General features: G+C 34.5%; 1 long non-coding RNA gene across 1 annotated transcript; it reads left to right on the top strand.

Moving 5' to 3' along the window:
* Nucleotides 1-5,945: 5,945 nt before the first annotated feature.
* LOC148208519 (uncharacterized) lies at nt 5,946-8,141 on the top strand. The gene is made up of 2 exons (XR_015787709.1): nt 5,946-6,244; nt 6,665-8,141. It is a non-coding gene; the product is annotated as an uncharacterized LOC148208519 (long non-coding RNA).
* Nucleotides 8,142-10,486: the final 2,345 nt, after the last annotated feature.

The following is a 10,486-nucleotide window of genomic DNA, read 5'->3' as shown; positions in this document are numbered from 1 at the left end:
GAGATCTATAACGACGGAATACTTGAGTGCTCCGACAACCTGGCAGGTCGAAACATCTTTTGCAACGGTCGTATTCCCTCTACAAATGAAAGTCGCCACATGTCCAGAATGGAATCGAATGAACTTCTCTGCCAGGTCGAGATCGAACCTGACAGAGAGGGGGCCAATGTTTGGGGGTAGACATACCCAGGACACGTGGAGGACCCTTATTGGTGTTTGAAGAATTGAATAAAAGGAATTGCCTAGGTCCACTTCGGCCCTACCGAGGAGACCGGGTTCGCCCATTATAAAAGACTAAGTATAGACGTCAAGGTTCGACCTGGCTGGGGCCCGATCTACTTGGAACCCGACAGGTTTGACATGAGAAAAGACATATAACCGCCGGTCGTGAGTATTGTCGGATCCACCACCTATAAATAAAGGGCCTCATTTCACGCTCAGGTATGGAATCTCACCTCGAACTAAATACGGAATCCGACCTATACTGACTTGAGCGTCGGAGTGTTTACCCTCTTGTGCAGGTCCACTCTAAGTATCCAGGTTGGGACCGGAGACCGAGTTCGAGCTTGATTCGTGAAGAACCGTTGTGCGAACTCTTGCATAAACAATTGGCTTTTACAGTCGATTCAATAAGCCTACTATTTTGTGTACTTGATCAAATAGGGAGTTGGAAACATAATGTCACAAGATGGAATTCACTCATTCCCATTTTAGAATAAGTAGATGAGTTGTTCTCTTACGTTATGATTTAAAGACTTGAAAAATGGGATCCACTCTCTCATTGGCCTGAGAAAGACTTAGTTTATGGTTGGGTCATAAGCATATTGTTCATTGGAGGATGAGTGGTACTTGAGGTATAAGACGTAATTACAAGGGGTGAAACAGACTTTTGAATCAGTTGTAATTTTCAAAACTCGTGAAGGGTTGACTTGCATATAATGATTACATCTATGGACATAACTTATCCTACAATACATAAGATTGCAATTATGGGTTCGTAGTAGAGTAATCTCAAGTTAATGAATGAAAATTAATTAATTAATGAGTCTAATTAATTAATTTTGTATCATTGGAGCTTATAAACTATAGATCCATAAGGTCTCTTTCTAGCTCACATAACATTAATGGATCAATTGTTTTGAAATAAAACTGAATTTCAAATGTTCAAATTCATATTTAATGTATTTGGATATATTAAATAATAAAGGAATATGAATTAATGTATTTGATATATTAATTAGAAAATTATATTTTATTACTAAATAAGATATACTAATTAGATATTGATTTGAATAGAGATTCAAATAATATAAAATTTTGAGATAATCTCTTGGACGGGCTCTTTTAGAAACTAATTTTCACAGATGTTTAATGTTTTCTAATTTTACACTTTTAAATTCATGTATTTAAGAATTTTTATTCATGTCAATTTTACTTTTATTTACGACATTTATATTTATTATTGTTAGTTTTTTATTTAAATATAAAAGATTTAATGTTCCAAATTTGATTTTCTAAACCTTTAACTATTGTAGCCTCAAATCAATTATTTCCATAATTCCTTAATTTACACTTTGATATATTCTACTAAAGAATAAAATTAATGACAAAAAGATTTACCCATGATTTTAAATTCAAAATTTTCTGATGATCTTCCTTAATTCACAATTGAAATTCCTACGATATTCTTTCTTCCTCATCTTGTTGGTAAGTGAAGAAGATTATGATAAATATAAACTATATCAGACTATTGAGTTTCATAATCAACTACGTACTTATTTAACTACATCCGGATATATCACACCACAATTAACAAACAAGGTTGAAGTTGATGGTTTGATGATCAAGGAATATGGGGAAAGAGATGATGAGGTGGCTTTGTTCGAGAAAATGAAGAATGCGGGATTGCAGACAAATTCAGAAACATTTCTAGTGGTTTTAGCAGCTTGCGCATGGTTGAAGCTGTAGAGAAAGACAAAAAGATTTTGGGATTTGGTAATTTGGTATTTTTTATTTTAGGAAAGTGTAAAGTTACATAAAATTAATGATTTAAAATTTAACCTCCCAAAATCAACCCTTTTGAATTTTCATAATTTAATAATATTTAAGTGTAAATAAAAAAGGATATATTGGTAAATTGTTGAATATTAAATGAGTTTATTTTAAGACAAAGCGTAAATTTTGTAGAATTGACTTCATTATGAAATTATAATCTCTAAAAGGTCTGTACTAATCCTAAAGTTTTTATTTGTGAGATAGAATTTGCTATTTCGGCAACTATAATAGCGTATTTCATTGCCCTTTTTCCTGTAAACTAGTCACGGACCCCTACCATCACCGTACAATATGATGCAGTTGAAAAACGTAAGCCCAACCTATACAAACCAAACAAGGGCTTACGCCTGGCAAGCGCGTACCAAACCATTCGAGGGCAGCTAAGCAAGGAAATAATTAAAATATATTATGTTATTTAAAGATTTTATCTCGATTAATGTATTGATAAATTATAAGGAAAACAAATATTTTATTTATTTGAATGAGAATAAAATAATCTCAAATTTTTAATATATTAGACATTAAAAGATTCATTCTATAACTAGGATCATTTGGGTAAGCCAAACAAACACACATTTTCTATGAGGAGATTCTCTCTCCATATTTTTTCCGTAGGGCTTAGAGGAAAAAGTTTATGTTTCTTTGAAGGAGGTTTCCACCAACCTTAGTCGGGTTTGAAGATCTTGTGGATATGATATTTAAATACACATATATTAATTTAGATCCAAATAAGTACAATTGACTTTATTGAGAGTGAAAATATGAAAATATAATTTTTTTTTCTAAGTTTGGCAAAATAAAATTTAGCTTTTAAGTATTCATTCAAATTTATAATAACACAAATATAAATAGATCTAAATTTAGCTTTTGAGTAAATAAAAATTTAAAATAAAATTTACAAAGGTACAGAATCTAAAATAATTGAATACGAAAAGTTTTATACTGTCATTTTATAATAAGTTAAAAAAATTTGGTTTTAATTATAATTAATTATGAAATTTCAAACGACTTTTAAAATTTTAAAAGTTTCACGATTGTTATTCTCGACCACCGTAGAAAAAAGTTCGAAAATCAGTCAGACTGACCCAATTTGAGATGGGTCACTTGATGTCAGCAAAATTGTTAAAAAGACACCATTTGGGAAAGTTTAGATTTTTTACTATTTTCTAAATTTAATTTGATCTTTTAACCTTCTTCTCCAAAGCTCTTATTTGTGACCCTCCATTATAATTTTTTAACCATTTTTCACTGTTTTCCTTTGTAAAATTATCAAAATATTCTCGGTTCTCAAAAGGTAAATTTCTCCACCATATTGATTTCTTCCACCAATCTCTCACCTTAAACATCACTCTCTTTTCAATTTGAATCTAATATGGAAAAAAATCCCAAATTTTTAATTTGAAGAATCAATTACAAACGTAAAAAGTCTAACTTTTAAATTTGGAAAATTAATTGGAGAAAAATATCAACTTTTTAATTCGAAGAATTAATTACGAATCTATGGAAATAAACTATAAAAATGGTTTAAATTACATAATAGATATTAAATATTTAATCATTTTATATGGAAAATCGAATTTGCATCATTCTGGTACAAGATTGCATTAAATGTCACAAAAAAAAATCAAAGATTCCACAAATCTCAGGAGAATTGCATAAATGCTCGGGGTTTAATTAACAAAGAGGGCCAAGAATTTGCACAAATTAAAAAAAACTGGAATTGCATAAATCCGAGCCCGGGATAGCACATTCGAACTGGGATAACACAATCCCAGGCCGACCAAAAGAATTTAATACTATTAAATTTGGGCATATTTATGAACCTGGGATTCATGGAATCTTGAATTTTTTTGGTTATTAAATCGGGGCATTTATGCCTCTTGTGTCGAAATTATGCAAATTCGATTTTTTTGTATAAAACGGTTTAATATTTCATTACGTAATTTCAACCATATTTTTTAGGTTTTTTCCATATTAGATTGGTAATTGATTATTCAAATCAAAGAATTAAGATTTTTTCATATTAGATTCAAATTAAAAAAAAGTGAGGTTTAAGGCAAGAGATTGGTGGAGCGTGAAAAATAAGAATATTTTGATAATTTTATAAAGGCTAAAATTGAAGGTTTTGGGTAGAATGGCCCTTTTTTCGGGCCCACTTTGATGTATGTCCCTTTTTAAAATTCACGTTTTCGAATCTTTTGTTTATATCACTTTTCCCTAAAATTATGCATTTGTCTCTCTTTGAATTTTTTTCTTTTCTCACTTTTCTAGTGTTCTTAATCCAACATCCAAAAAAATCCCTCTCTCTCCTCATTCTTCATCTTCCATATTTTTCTTTTTCTCTTTCTTCTTGTTCTTCATTCTCCTGGGTTTTGTTCTTTATGTTCTTTTTCTCTTCTCATTCATTCTCTTCCTTACTTTTTTTTTTCTCTTTCTTATTTCTTTGCCCAATATTCACACTCATACAAACCCAGCAAGTTTCTCGATTATTCTATGCATTTAACAATATATTCTAGTTAAATATCTACTTGTTTACTAGGGATTTTCTTCCAACTACATTGGTTCATCTCATCTATTTTAATACTTTTATTGAAGTTTTTTTTTTTTGAACTCGGAAAATGTACAAGATCTGTACCCTATATGGATTGAGAGGAAACAACACTGCTACTTTCATGCTCTCTCGCTGCTACACGATTGACACGAACAGGAAACATCAAAGAATAACAAAGTGCCATTAGAGCTCTAACACCAATTTCTCCAAACTTGCACAAAAATCTCAAAATCAACCCCAAAAAAAATCTGTAAATGTTGATCTCTCGATCAAATCTTACTCTCGCTCTCGCTCTCGTTCAGATCTCAATCGAGAGCAAGAGCAAGAGCGTTTCGATTCGGTCAGATCTCGATATCGCTCTCGCTTCTAGTTGAGATTTGAGCTAAAGCAAGAGCGTGAAGGAGAGCGAGAACACCTCCGATCAGTGCAATGAGATGTGTCTATTTATCTATCTCTTGACTCGAAATGGGAGCAGGTTTGAAAAAGGATCTTAGAGTGTCTAGGGTTGGATCAGGAGGGTTTCTTAACACCTTCCGTTTCTTCTCATCAGAGTTATTTCACAAAGACTTGTCATGGTAAGGAAGAAGGAGGGAACAAGCACACTTGGAGAGCGCAGTACAACGGAGAGTTGTATGCTGCGTTCGGGAAGGATGAATCGCTCCCGAAAAGGAATATATTGATTCTCTCCCAATTGGTTGGACCGTAGGTGTGATGATTTACTTCACGGGCGAGATCTCTGGTTCAAGTCAAAATGTGAATGAGAGTAAGATTGTGCCCAGAGCAAGAGAGCAAGATCAAGAGTACCGATATGAAGTCGGCGGAGGGTTCGGTAAAGGCGTGGGAAAACAAACAATTGACAACGGACTCTTCCATTTCCCTTGTTTTCTTCCTTCTCAGAAGATTGATGAATTCTCCCCTTTTCAAAGATGGAAGAAAAAACGGTAAGATGGGGAAAGAGAAAAGGGAAAATTGAAGAAAAAGGGAAGGGAAAAACAAAGATATTAAAAAAGATTGAATACTAGATAGGGAAGTGGGAAAATGGAATTAAAACAATAAGGAGATGCATTAAAAAAAAAAATTGAATACCGGATAGAGAGAGTTGGTTGAAAAGTAGGAAATTGGAAGAAAAAGAAAAATGAAATATATTAAAAGAAATTGAATACAGGGAGGGAGAAGTGTTTGGAAAGTGGGAAAATAAGTGTCTAGGATTTTAATAAAGCCTTGTGGCATCTAATTAATTAAGTGGACCTTTTATATGTCTTTTTAATTTAAAAGTATGAAAATTTTACAAGTATATGATTATCTTGTAAATTTTTTAAAAAAATTTCAAACACCTCTCTCTCCCATGTATTGAATTTCTTTTAATGAATTTTCTTTTCACTTTTCTTCCATTTTCCCTCTCCAAGCAGCTCTCTATCTTGTATTCATTTTTTTTAATGTCTTTCATTTTCCCTTTCCTTTTTCTTCATTTTTCTTTTTTCTCCCTCCCTCATCTTGCTGCTTTTTCTTCCATTTTTGGAAAGGGAAGAATTCTTCATCTTCCGAAAAGAAAGAAAACAAAAGAAAGGGAAGAGTTCATTATCACTTTTTTGTTTTCTTATGCCTTTACCGAACCTGCTGCCGACTTCAAATCAAACGGTACTCCCAACCTTGCTCTTTCGCTCTTGACACGCTCTTGCTCTCACTCTCGACACGATCTCGCTCTCGTTCACGCTCAGATCTCAACCGAGAGCGAGATCGAGATCTGACCGAATCGGAACACTCTCGCTCTCGCTCTCAATTGAGATCTAACCATGAACAAGAACGAGATTTCACCGAAAGAGAGCGAGAGATATCAAGATTTTTTTTAGGTGTTGATTTTGAGACTTGCAAGTTTGGAAAAATTGCAGGGGATGTGTTATTTTTATCAACATAATTGTTTCCTTTTCTGGATTTTTTTCCAACTGGGTTTTGATTTTAGCTATTGGAAACTGCTCTAATTCTCCATTTTTTGTGCTGTTAGAGCTCTAATGGTGCTCTATTCTTTTTTTATGTTTCCTGTTCATGTCAATCGTGTAGCAGCGAGAGAGCATGAAAATACCGGTGTTGTTTCTTCTCAATCCATATGAGGTACGGATCAGGTCTTTCGAGTTCAAAGAAAGCTTAATGAAGTATTAAACTAGATTAAATGAACTACTACAGGTTGAAGAAAAGCCCCAGTAAACAAGTAGAAATTTTAAGCTAGATTAAATGAACTACTGCAGTTTGAAGAAAAGTCCCAGTAAACAAGTAGAAATTTTAAACTAGATTAAATGAACTACTGCAGTTTGAAGAAAAGCCCCAGTAGCATAGAATAATCGAGAAGCTTGCTGGATTTGTATAATTGTGGAAATTGTGCAAAGAAATAGAAAAGAAAAAAAAAAAGGAATACAATGAATGGAAAGAGAAAAAGAAAAAAAAAACCCAGGAAAATGAAGAACAAGAAGAAGGAGAAAAAGAAAAATACGAAAGATGAAGAATCCGAAGAGAGAGAAGAAGTGAAAAAGGGATTTTTGAGATGTTAGATTTTGGGAGAGATAAGAACACTAGAAGAGTGAGAAAAGAGAAGAATTGAAAGAGGGGCAAATACATAATTTCACATAAAATTGACTATCACAGATCTAACTTCGTTTGGGGTCTGACGTCGTGAATGCTCGCATCATAGCTATTGGATCTGATGTCGCACCGTCAAAGAAAAGGGAACTCGTTCATGCTCACACTACCGCAAGAAAGGGAGACGGAGATCGAGAGAAAGGGAGAGCAAAATCAAGAGAAAGTAGTAGAGCGAGACTAAGAGAAATAAGTGAGAGACTGAAAGAAAGAAAAGAACGAGAGCCCAAACTTTATCATTCTCATTCGGCACTAGATCTATAAGCCCGAACTTTATCGACCTCAGATCTGCAGTGTCGAATTCCACCTACGAAGAGAGAATAGAGAAAAGGAAGAAAATAGAGAGAAAAGATCAAGGGGAAAAAGAGAGAAAAGATCAAGGGGAAAAAGAGAGAAAAATAGAGAGAGATAGCCCAACGAAGAAGATGAAGGAAAAAATAGACAAAAAATGGACGAAAATTGGTTTGGGAGGAAGAGAGGGAGGAAGAAGAGAGGGGGAAGAAAGAGGGAGGAAGAAGAGGGAAAGGGAAATTGACTCAAATGACCTTCAAAAGCTTGTGGAATGCACAAATGACCTGCTCCTTTTAAATGTGCCCAATGACCCACTGGAATATTTAATTAATTTTAAAAGGTAGCAAAATTATAGTACTACCCTTTTGTTTAGAAACCCAAACCATTTGCTTTACTTTTCTCCTTTCCTTGCCGTTTTCAGCCCAAATTCATATTCTCGATTTTTCTTTGCAGTTCCTTCGAATTTCTTCTTAATTTTTGTTTCTCTTGGCGATTGGCTTCGATTTTATGTGTGTTGAGGAGTTGAATGGTTGTTTATTTGCGTTGATTCAGTTTTTCGATGTTTAGATGAACGAATACATGTATAATATTGCATCAATTTAGGTTTTTTTCTGTTGATTTTGTTTTCTGGTGTTTCGTTCCCTGTTTTTCTTCGATTTTTCATTTATGTTGGAATTTAGGTCTGTAGCTGTGGGAGTTTCATTTGAAATGTTTGAAGTGGTGTGGTGGGAGGTTGAAGATGAAGAAGTAATTTCGATGAAATGGGATGGACCTCGAGCGAGGTTGAAGAGATTTGAAACGTCGCTCAAGGTTTAGTAAGCCTCTGTCATTTTTCTCGGGTTCTACCTCGGGCGAGGTTGAGTCCGAGGTAATTAAAAGAGGCTGAACCGCGAGAAACCTCACTCGAGGTTGAGCCTCTTTCAATTACCTCGGGCTCAACCTCACTAGAGATCGAGATCGAACCTGAGAAAAATGACAAAGGTTTAGAAACCTCGAGGTTGCGTCAACTTTTTCTATCACCAACCGTTGACCTCGGGCGAAACCTCGCCCGAGGTTCATCGTTTCTTATGAAACTCGGTCGGGAAACCATAACTCCCGCCCGAGGTTCATGTCAACTTTAGCAGAATCATGCCGAAATGCGAAACTAAATTTAAAAATGACAACATGTTTCAAAATCAAAGCAAACAAAAACAGCAAAATTGCTTTTCAAATGTAGTCCAATCTTAAGAAGAAATCAAAAACAGCAAAATTAAAGACAATGGTTGTTGTGAATTAAATGATTCCCGGGCGGGAATTAATATGACCCCGGCCAAGGTTTTTTCCAGCAGTCATGTCTTGTAATTAAGGATATTTTGGTCATTTCATCTCCTCTGACACATCATTAATGCTTAAAGTAGGTCATTTGGGCACATTTAAAAAGGGTGGGTCATTTGAGCATTCCATAAACTTTTGAACGTCATTTGAGTCAATTTCCGAGAGGGAAATGAGGGAAACACTAAAATCAAAAGTGTAATAAAGTTAGTGGAGGAGCAAGTGACGTCTTTTGGCACTCTGGCTGACGTAAGCAAAATGATAGAAAATATACTTTTTAAAAAGTAGGACAAAAACTAAGTGACTTTTCGAGTCTTCTTCCACAATTTTTATCTCCAACAATTTGAGCTTAATTTATTGTTAACGATTTAGATCCCTTGTGCAAGTGTACACAAATCGCATAACAAGTAATAAAAGATCGAACCCATAAGGATTGATTGAATAAACACTTCACCGACTACTCAAGAAACATAATAACAAATAAACGATAGTTTGAAGTGAAGGGATCGAATTTCAAGCGGAAGCGGTTGATCGCTTGTGATTCAATTCGATTTTAGAAATGGAACGATATCGGTTTTCATAAAAACAGAACCGTTCTATTTAAGTGTAGAGGTTAAGCCTCTTGGGGAAGAAAAGAACTTACATTTGAAGACCGTTGGCAAAAGTTCTTCCCCGAGCACAGATCTTGTGATAGCACGAACTGTCGTTCTTGTATGCGTGATTGAGCACCACCACTTAGTAACCTTGCTATCCTCAAGGATTAAGAACCGAATTGTGGGATCTAGGTTCTTGAAGAGAAAAACTCAAGCAATTAAATTTGAGATTGTAAGAGAATGATCTAGTTCTTGATTAGATCATTAACCAAAACATAGAGAAATCTCTGTGTTTTATAAACGATGAGGGAAGAGGACCTCACCACTTTCCCAGCAAAATTGTTGGGAAGTGGTGAGTTTGTTAATTATGGTAATTACCATAATTAACACACATATATATATAATATTTATTTATTTATATTTAATTTAATAAATAAATTAAATAATTAATTAAATTAAAACTATTTTAATTTAATTAATAATTAATTAATTATACATCAGAAGCTCAAACGTTACGAGATTAATCGGTTAAACTCATTAACCACCTTAATCAACATACGTTAACTATGGGTTACTCTACTAAAAACCCACAGCTGAACTCTTCTCACTATAGAGTTTTCTGTGTCCACGGATATCGACCATTGACGGCAAGTCAATTCTTCATGAGTGTTCGTAACCACAAGTGGGTCAAATTACTGTTTTACCCCTGTATTACATATTATACCTTAAGTACCGCTGATCCTCTAATGAACAATTTGGTTAAGGTCCGACCAATAACCGGAAGTCCCTTGTTCAAGTCCCGGAGTCAGCACTAAAGAGAACACACATCTACTCCCCTAAAGTCGGGGAGGAGTGAATTTCATCTTGTGAAGTTATGTTCCCAGCTCCCCACTCGGTCTCGTTCCAAAAATGGTAAGATTGTTGAGTCGGCGACTTGGACCACTCTCACCCATACATATCAAAAGACGAGTCCTCACGGGCAGGAGTCCATAACTCACTCAGGATTGAGAATGAGTTGCCTGGTCATCCTATGAAATAACAATCTGTTAGTCAGCGA

This window comes from Momordica charantia (genome assembly GCF_013281855.1).
Source record: "Momordica charantia cultivar OHB3-1 chromosome 10 unlocalized genomic scaffold, Mcharantia_2.0 BLBB01000010.1, whole genome shotgun sequence".
Classification (NCBI taxonomy): domain Eukaryota; kingdom Viridiplantae; phylum Streptophyta; class Magnoliopsida; order Cucurbitales; family Cucurbitaceae; genus Momordica; species Momordica charantia.
Note: the sequence above shows the minus strand (reverse complement) of the source record. Positions and strands in the feature narration are given on the sequence as shown.